At 41.8% G+C, this 7,912-nt stretch overlaps 1 non-coding gene across 1 annotated transcript; it reads right to left on the bottom strand.

Annotated features, from left to right (window-relative positions):
• Positions 1-7,560: 7,560 nt before the first annotated feature.
• TRNAW-CCA (transfer RNA tryptophan (anticodon CCA)) lies at positions 7,561-7,632 on the bottom strand. The gene has a single exon. It is a non-coding gene; the product is annotated as a tRNA-Trp (tRNA).
• Positions 7,633-7,912: the final 280 nt, after the last annotated feature.

The following is a 7,912-nucleotide window of genomic DNA, read 5'->3' as shown; positions in this document are numbered from 1 at the left end:
ATTAAAAAGTTAATTTTAAATTTCTCAGTATTTGAGGTTTTATTTTTTGTGTATATAAGTTGACTCAGTATTAATTATAAATTTTATTGCCTTATAATCACAAAATTGACCTATAAATTTTCCTTCTTTCCATTTATTTGCATTTTTATCAGGCCAAGTAAATTATAATTTTAAAATAAGTTTTCAAGGTAAACTTGACTGTTAATATTTAAGGTGTAGCATCACTTATGTTTTTAAAATAAGTTTTAGTGTTCACATATTCTAGATTCGTACTTATTTTTGGTCATTTTGCTCATAAAAATGAATAAAATCTTATTATATTTCTATTGAATCATTTTAAAATACGAGTCTACCATGTCAAGACTCATGAAAGAAAGCCAAACAAATATTCAGGGGAAAAATAATATCATTTAAATATTTTCATTATTAGAAAAGAAAGTAAAAAGATAAACTGTTTGAATATTTCAGATTTCAGGAAAAGAAAACAAAAATGTTAAAGAATCTAGGAGAAAGAAAACAATGCAAATATAATCAATTCAAACGTAAACTTAAGAGCAAATAAAAATATTCAAAATAAATTAGATAAATTTTGGAAACTTTTAAAAAGCAAATAGTAAGTGAAAGTATATATGAGAAATGATGAAATATGTGGAAAAATTAAAATATCACTGACAACATCAAATTCAGTGATAATCAATAAATTAGAAGTTAAAAATGAAATGGTAAAAATGACGTAATGAGAAATAGACAATCAAGGTTTGAGCTGGACTTCCGTCCTGGAGAGGTCTGGTCTATGTCTCGTTCACCCTGTTTATGCTCCAGCCCCTCAGTGGTCCGAGTGAAAAGCCTGCACTGTTCACCAGGTCTCATCCTCCACGGTGAGCCCTGGACTCTGATTTTTGTCCCTCCAGCCCTGAGAAGTTGCTGAAAGCTCTTTTCAGTGTCTCAGCCTCTTAGCTACCACTTTAGGTTTTGTAATTAGCAATCCTCTTAAAGAGAAATGTGGCCCCAAATGTTGAGCTCAACCTCCTTTGGCTCCTCTAGATCTTGTCTCTGCAAATTTTCATTGCCTGGGTAGCTCTCTGATGGCTTCAACCATCTGTTTTATTTTATTTAGCTTGTACTCCATGGGAGGGTTGGTCCAAACCTCTGGTCAACCATAAATAGAACTCAATTTAATCATCTTTGAAGATAAACAGATCTTTCAGGGTCCACTCTTTATATAAAATGCTTGCTTTGGTGCGTTCTCTTTGACTCATCTTGTTTATCTGAGCACTATTTATATAGTGAGGGAATTCTTCTCTTAAAGTGAGTGGAGGTCATGGTATTTGTTTGCATTCACTGTAGAGTCTTTTAGCTTCCCGAGCAGGTTGGGAATGATGCATGGCCTTGAGTAGTTGTAGGTGAAGGATTCTTTCTCCCCTGCCTGTCAACCTCTAATTTTGTTGAAGCTCCAAACCCATGCATCAGCTTCGCTGAGTGAAGGACATATACTGTGCTCTGAAGGCTGAGTTTGAGCCTGTGCTGCTTCTCCTCGGTGAGGTGATTTTTGTCAGCAGTTCCCCCATTCACTCTTTTTGTTTAGTGTGTTCAAACTTTCTTCCAGTTGATTGTTTCTTTCCTCCAGCTGGGTTCCAGCCAAGGCAATGATTTCTGTGACATTATTTACCACACCTCTTCTGCCTTCTTAGCGAAGTGCTAGTAATCTTTCAGAGATAATGGTTAAGTGCTTTGTTGCTAAGCCAGATTCCAGGATTCAAATCCCAATTCCAAAGCCCACGGGCATGTGCCATTGAAAGAGTGATTTAACCTGAGTTACAGTTTTGTTATGTGCAAAATAGGCATAATAATTGTACCTACCTCATGGGTTATTGTGAAGACTAAATGAGAGAAGAAGAACTTAATAAATATTGGCTATTAGTAGTTGTTACTATCTTGAGGGAGTAAGTGCTTCCCTTTTCTCCTCCCAGTGTACAAACCCCTTAACGTCTTTTTCAGCATATTGGGGAATGTCAGCCACTGCTTTAGAATTTCCTCCTGAGAAGGATACATTATCCTGTGCATTTTCGCTAGCAAAAAAAATCCTGTATAACCTAAATCTTATCGTGAAGAAACAATCAGATAAACCCCAATTGAGGATCATTCTAAAAAACGGTGAGCCTATATTCTTCAAAAACATCAATGTAGTAAAAAACGATGGCAGGCTGAGAAATATACCAGGTTAAAGGAAACTAAAGAGACATGAAAACTAAATTCAATGCATAATCCTGGATTGGATGCTGAATTAGGGAAAAAATCTGTATAAGACATTATTCGGCCAATTTTTAAAATCTAAGTATGTTGTATATATTAGATATCATTGTCGTGTTAATGTTACATTTCCAAGATTTGATCATTGTGCTGTGATTATATAAGAGAATGTCTCTGTTCTTTAGCATAATATATGCTAAAATTTATCATGATGCATGCTAAAATGTCTAGGGCTTAAGTGTCATGAGGTCTGCAACTTACTCTCAAATGATTCACAACAATGACAATAATACAAATAATATGTATATATGTTTGCATATAAATATATGTATATGTGTGTATGTGTGTATGAATTTATATACCTACAAAGCAAATACAACAAAATGTTAAAAACTAGTAAGTGTAGATGGGGAGAATATGGGAATTATTTACTATTACAATTTTTCTCTAGGCTTGAATTACAGTTTTATTTTATTTTATCTTATTTTTTGGTGAGGAAGATTGGCCCTGAGCTAGCATCTGTTGCCAATCTTCCTCTTTTTGCTTGAGGAAGAGTGTTCCTGAGCTAACATCTGTGCCAATCTTCCTCTATTTTGTATAGGACACTGCCACAGTATGGCCTGATGGGCGATGCCTATGTCTGTGCCCAGGATCCGAACCAGCAAACCCCAGGCCGCTGAAGCAAAGCAATGTGAACTTAATCGCTAAGCCACCAGGCCAGCCCCTGAATTACGATTTTAAAAATTCAAAAGTTAGAAATTCTGGCTCCAGTATATTCCTATAATTATAGAGTAAAATAAAGCTTCTACACTCAGGCTCAGCAAGAATTTCTGTTGATTTATATGAATGGATCATCTTTCTTATTTCTTTGCATGCTTCACAACATTTTGCTGAAAATGAATTTTTTTAATATTAGAATGTGGTAACCCTGAAAATCTGATTCATCCCCCGTTCAGGGTTTTTCTGTTACTTGCTGTAGGCTGCAACTGATTGTTTAGTGTCTTTTCTAAACTATTTTTGTAAAGTCTGTATTCTTTGTCCTCGGTGGTCTCTGAAGTCTCTGTTCCTTTAGCTTGCATTCAGCTAGTGTTTTGACAGAGATTTCTTGAACGTCAGGAGGCAAAAAGAGAGAGAGAGAAACTCTCATTCTTTGTAGGTTAGCTCTATGCCTGGGCCTTCATTCAATACTCCGTTCATTTACAATTCTGCCTCCACTTCCTTCACTTCGCTTCACTTGCACTGAGCCTGGAGATCAGCCAAAGGCTGAATTCTAGGGCCTTCTCAGGACTTTTGTGAGCATGTATCTAAAGTAGCAACTAGAGCAGCCAAACAGAGACAGAAAGTAGAAGCGTGGTTGCCAGGGGCTAGGGCAGAGGGGAATTGGGAGTTCATTTCAGTTTTGCAAAATGCAAAGAGTTGTGTGGATGGATGGTAGTGGTGGTTGCACGACAATATGAATGTACTTAATGCCACTGAACCGTACACCTAAAAATGGTCCCAGTGGAAAATTTTATGTTGCGTGTATTTCATCACAACTAAAATATTATTGATGTTGATTACTGAGGTTTTGGACACCCCCTTAAATTTTGCTCCCAAGGCTCATCCTAGTGGGTTTGCATCCTCACTCAGTCTCATCTCAACTGGAAGAACAGGAGACTCTGGGCCAGAACCCTGAATCCCACCCCTAGTTTCATTTCTTGTCCGTCAGTTGCCGGACAGTTCCAGAGGATCCAGGAGCCCCTTACATAGCTAAAGAGGATCAAGGACCCGTGTCTCAGTCCCAGAAACCAAAGAAAGATTTCTGCATCTCGGTTCTGCAGAGGCAAGAACTGAGGGTCAGGTGGCCCGTGGCCCTGATGTAGGAAGCAGCAGTGTGTCCCAAATTGTGCCCCACTGGGTTGGAGAAAATGCTGCAGAGGCTCCACCTGTGCAGAGCTGAAACTAGCAGAGCCTAAAGGACACCTGAGGATTCCGAGGCTAGTGGGTAACCAAGGGCCCAGGAAACCAGTTGGTCACTCCTAGAAGCCCTTGCAACCATGGGCAATTTCACATTCTTCTTGGCTAGAGTTGAGTTGCTTTCCTTCCTCTCTAAGTCGCGGGAATGGTGAAGTAGCTTCAATGCCTTCTCAGTCCCTACAATGTGCAGGGCTTTTGGCTCGAAGCAGAAGAGGAAGAACTGGATTTCACTAGGGGGAGGAGCCACAACCAGCACAGCTTATGGACTCCCCGATAAGGCCCAGCCGCCTCTTTCCAGGGGTTTTAATGAGAGAAGCTTCTACATGCTTCACACCAGAAATCTCTTTTCTTGGGGGTAAAAAAAAAAAGTTGTGTGACTTAATTGTTTTGGAAATTTCCATTTATCAAATGATCTAATACCCGAATGACTAATGAGGAATCTTTCAGATTTTCTGGAAAAGAAACCAATTCAAACAAAGGTGAAATCAACGTGCCACACCCAGAAATGTGGAATGAGTGGACCATATTCAATGTAAGCCAAGAACCCTGGGAAGGCAACACCCGTTGCAGTTCCTGGCTATCCGGCTGTACAGGATTTTGCAATGGGGAGTGTACTGTGCTCTCCACTGGGGTCGCCAGTTGGCAACCTTTTTCTTTCTCTCTTGAGTTTCTTTCCTCCCTCCCTGCCTCCCTCCCTCCCTCCTTCCTTTCATAAAGCTGTTTTGAAAATACACATTAAATGTATAGGTGATACCTGTCAGTATAGTACTACTGGGGAAATTGTTGTACAAAAAAATTTTTTATAAGAAAGCAATGTTTCAGGATATACAGATATAGAAAAATACCAGGGAAGTTGCACATCCCACAACAGCCTTGATTTCTCTGAGATGTTTGATTACGGGTAATTTTAACTTTTCTCCTCCAAATTTCCTGTATTTAAAAAAATCATATTTTACTTTTAAGAGGAAAAGAAAGTAGCAATCATCCTCTTTTTAAAATAGAGAGAGGGGCCGGCCAGTGACATAGTGGTTAAGTTCGGGCACTCTGCTTCGGTGGCCTGGGCTTCGCCTGTTCAGATCCTGGGCGTGGACCTGCCCACCACCTGTCAAGCCATGCTGTGGCAGCGTCCTATGTAGAAAAACTAGAATAACTTACAAGTGGGATATACAACTATGTACTGGGGCTTTGGGGAGAAAAAAAAAAAGAGGAAGATTGGCAACAGATGTTAGCTCAGGGCCAATCTTCCTTACTCACACACACACTAAAATAAAATAAAATAGAGAAAAACCAAAGTCATCTTCATAGGTGCGACTCTAGTACACTCTTGTGTGAAGGGCTGGAAGGAAGAGAAGCCCTATCCAGACATCAGCGTCTCCTCAGGCTTCCCTATGTGTTGTGCCTGTCAGGTGTCAAATATCTTCAGGTACATTCTGAGACTGGTGCCTCCCTGAAAGCTGAGCTCGTTTGTTCTCTGACCTGTCGCCAGCAACTAAAACAGTGCTTGGACATCCTAGAATATGGTGGGTGTGTGTGTGTGTCTGTGTCTGTGTATGTGAGACTTATTACAATTATGGAAATGTTTGGGAAACAAATTAGGAAAACTGCTCTTAGGGTCGCTCTAAAGAGAAGAAAACCTTCAGAAGCGAAGCCACCGCACAGAGAGCCCATTCCCACAGCAGCGCCCACGTTTCTCTTTACAGAAGACCCGCGACGCTCAGAGCCCCAGCTAAATTCCAGGCATCTGAACGTAGGGATGGGAGGGAGGGAGGGAGGGTCAAGCATGACCGTCCCTGGGCAGATGACATGGGGAGTCAGTCCTGCAGGCCATTCTCAGGAACGTGAAGGTAGGAAGGGAGAGAGTGGACAGATTGGGTCCCCAGGCCACTTTGTGTCCCCCAAATAGGACAGGGCTCCAGCTAAGAACCCAGGCTGCTCCCAAACACCCGCTCCCGGGAAGACAAACGACTCCAAGCGTTTGCTTCCATTGGCTCCTCTCCCATTTCCCCCGTGGGTAGAAATTCCCCCAGGCGCCTGCTGGTCCTTAGGACGCTCCCTTGCCAAAGGGGACTCTCCCCGTCCCACCTCACATTCCTTCTAAGTAAAGCTCAATGGCAGCTGGAACCAGAAGTCCTGGGAAAAGGGTGGGACCAGCTCAGAGCGTAGCCAGAGCCTCAAAAGCCCCAGGGAGAGCTGGTTGTTAGCGGTTGGTAAAGGCAAGTATTTCCTGAGCCCCCATCCACAAGTCTGCTCTAAGTTTTTCTCTACTTTTCCCACCTTTTCACCTTGCTTTTGTACATCCTCCTGATGAAAGGACAAGGAGCCTAGAAGGAATCCCAAACTGTCTGGACACATGGATAGTAAATACCGAACTTTGCAACTGAGAAATTAGCATACGTTAAATATATGAAAAGGATTGGTGTCTGTGACTTCCTGGCACAGTGTTAGCACATCTGACTTTGGACCCGAAGGTTGGGTGTTCAAATCACTTGGACCTCAGAGCAAGTGCTATGCTGTCAATTTGAAGATTTCATCAATTGTGCCTTTTAAAAACTATACCTAGAAGAGCCTTTTTATTATTTCTTTAAGCTCAGCAAAGGACAGGTTTTAAACTGAATGGGGAGTGGGGCTGACGCAGTGAAACCTTAATCCTGACAAAGCCACAAAGATCTCCATTTGTGCAAACGGGTTTTTCCTTGTTCTCAGGTTACAACAACTGGTTTGTATCTGGAACTTGATTGTTTCATAGTCCTATTGGAGGGACACAATTAGATGAATCCTAAGTAAAAAGGAGGTAAATGTCAGGATAATTTTCCACTCTCAGAGAGTTCAAGGACCACACCCTCAACATAAATTGTTCATCAGCTTCACAGTATTTTCCCTTTAACCACAGTGTTCAGGGGCTTTTGACAAAGGAAGCTCAAAGTATGAAAAATGTGTGTGTGTGTATTTGTGTGTGTGTGAGGGGTGGGAGGAGGAGAAGAGAATTGGGAAACTGACTTCTTCATCAAGGTGACACAAATATCCACCCAGGGACACCATGCCATATCCATTTTGGGACCCAATAAAACCACTTTCACACCAGGGTAAATTCATTAACAAAGTCTCCTCATGCCCTGTTTTAATGTCATACCTGAAGCACAGCCCTGATAAGGAAACGAACAGAACAACCTAAATTTCAGCTCGTGTGGGTTTTTCTTCCCTTCTGGGTCATCCCTACCCTCCAGCTTAGGCGCCTGTCCAACGCTGAGTTGTTCACAAGAACTCCCTTTGGAGTAAAGAAAAGGTAAGAGAGAGTCCGACGTTGGGAGGTGCCAGACAAAATTTACCTCGGTTGCTAAAGAGAAGTCACAACCTTGACCCCGACGTGATTTGAACACGCAACCTTCTGATCTGGAGTCAGACGCGCTACCGTTGCGCCACGAGGTCTTGGGAACTGCCCTCTTTTTTGTGCTTTAGAAGGACAAGTTCAGGGGTTGTCAGGAGCAATTTCCAGTATTTGTTTCTTACACAGCCCTTATTTTGGCTTGGGGTTGACCATGAGCTCTTGGTCCGTTTTATAACCGGGCTGTGCAACCCGAGATGTAAATATCAATGAAGCAGGCGACAAGCTGAGGGTTCAGGAAATACTTGCCCCGGGGGAAACCCACCTCCCTACGGAGGCTCTTAGGAGCTTTGGGAAGAGACTGTGGAAAACGCGAAAGGCAGC

This window comes from Equus asinus, chromosome 14, assembly GCF_041296235.1.
Source record: "Equus asinus isolate D_3611 breed Donkey chromosome 14, EquAss-T2T_v2, whole genome shotgun sequence".
Classification (NCBI taxonomy): Eukaryota; Metazoa; Chordata; class Mammalia; order Perissodactyla; family Equidae; genus Equus; species Equus asinus.
Note: the sequence above shows the minus strand (reverse complement) of the source record. Positions and strands in the feature narration are given on the sequence as shown.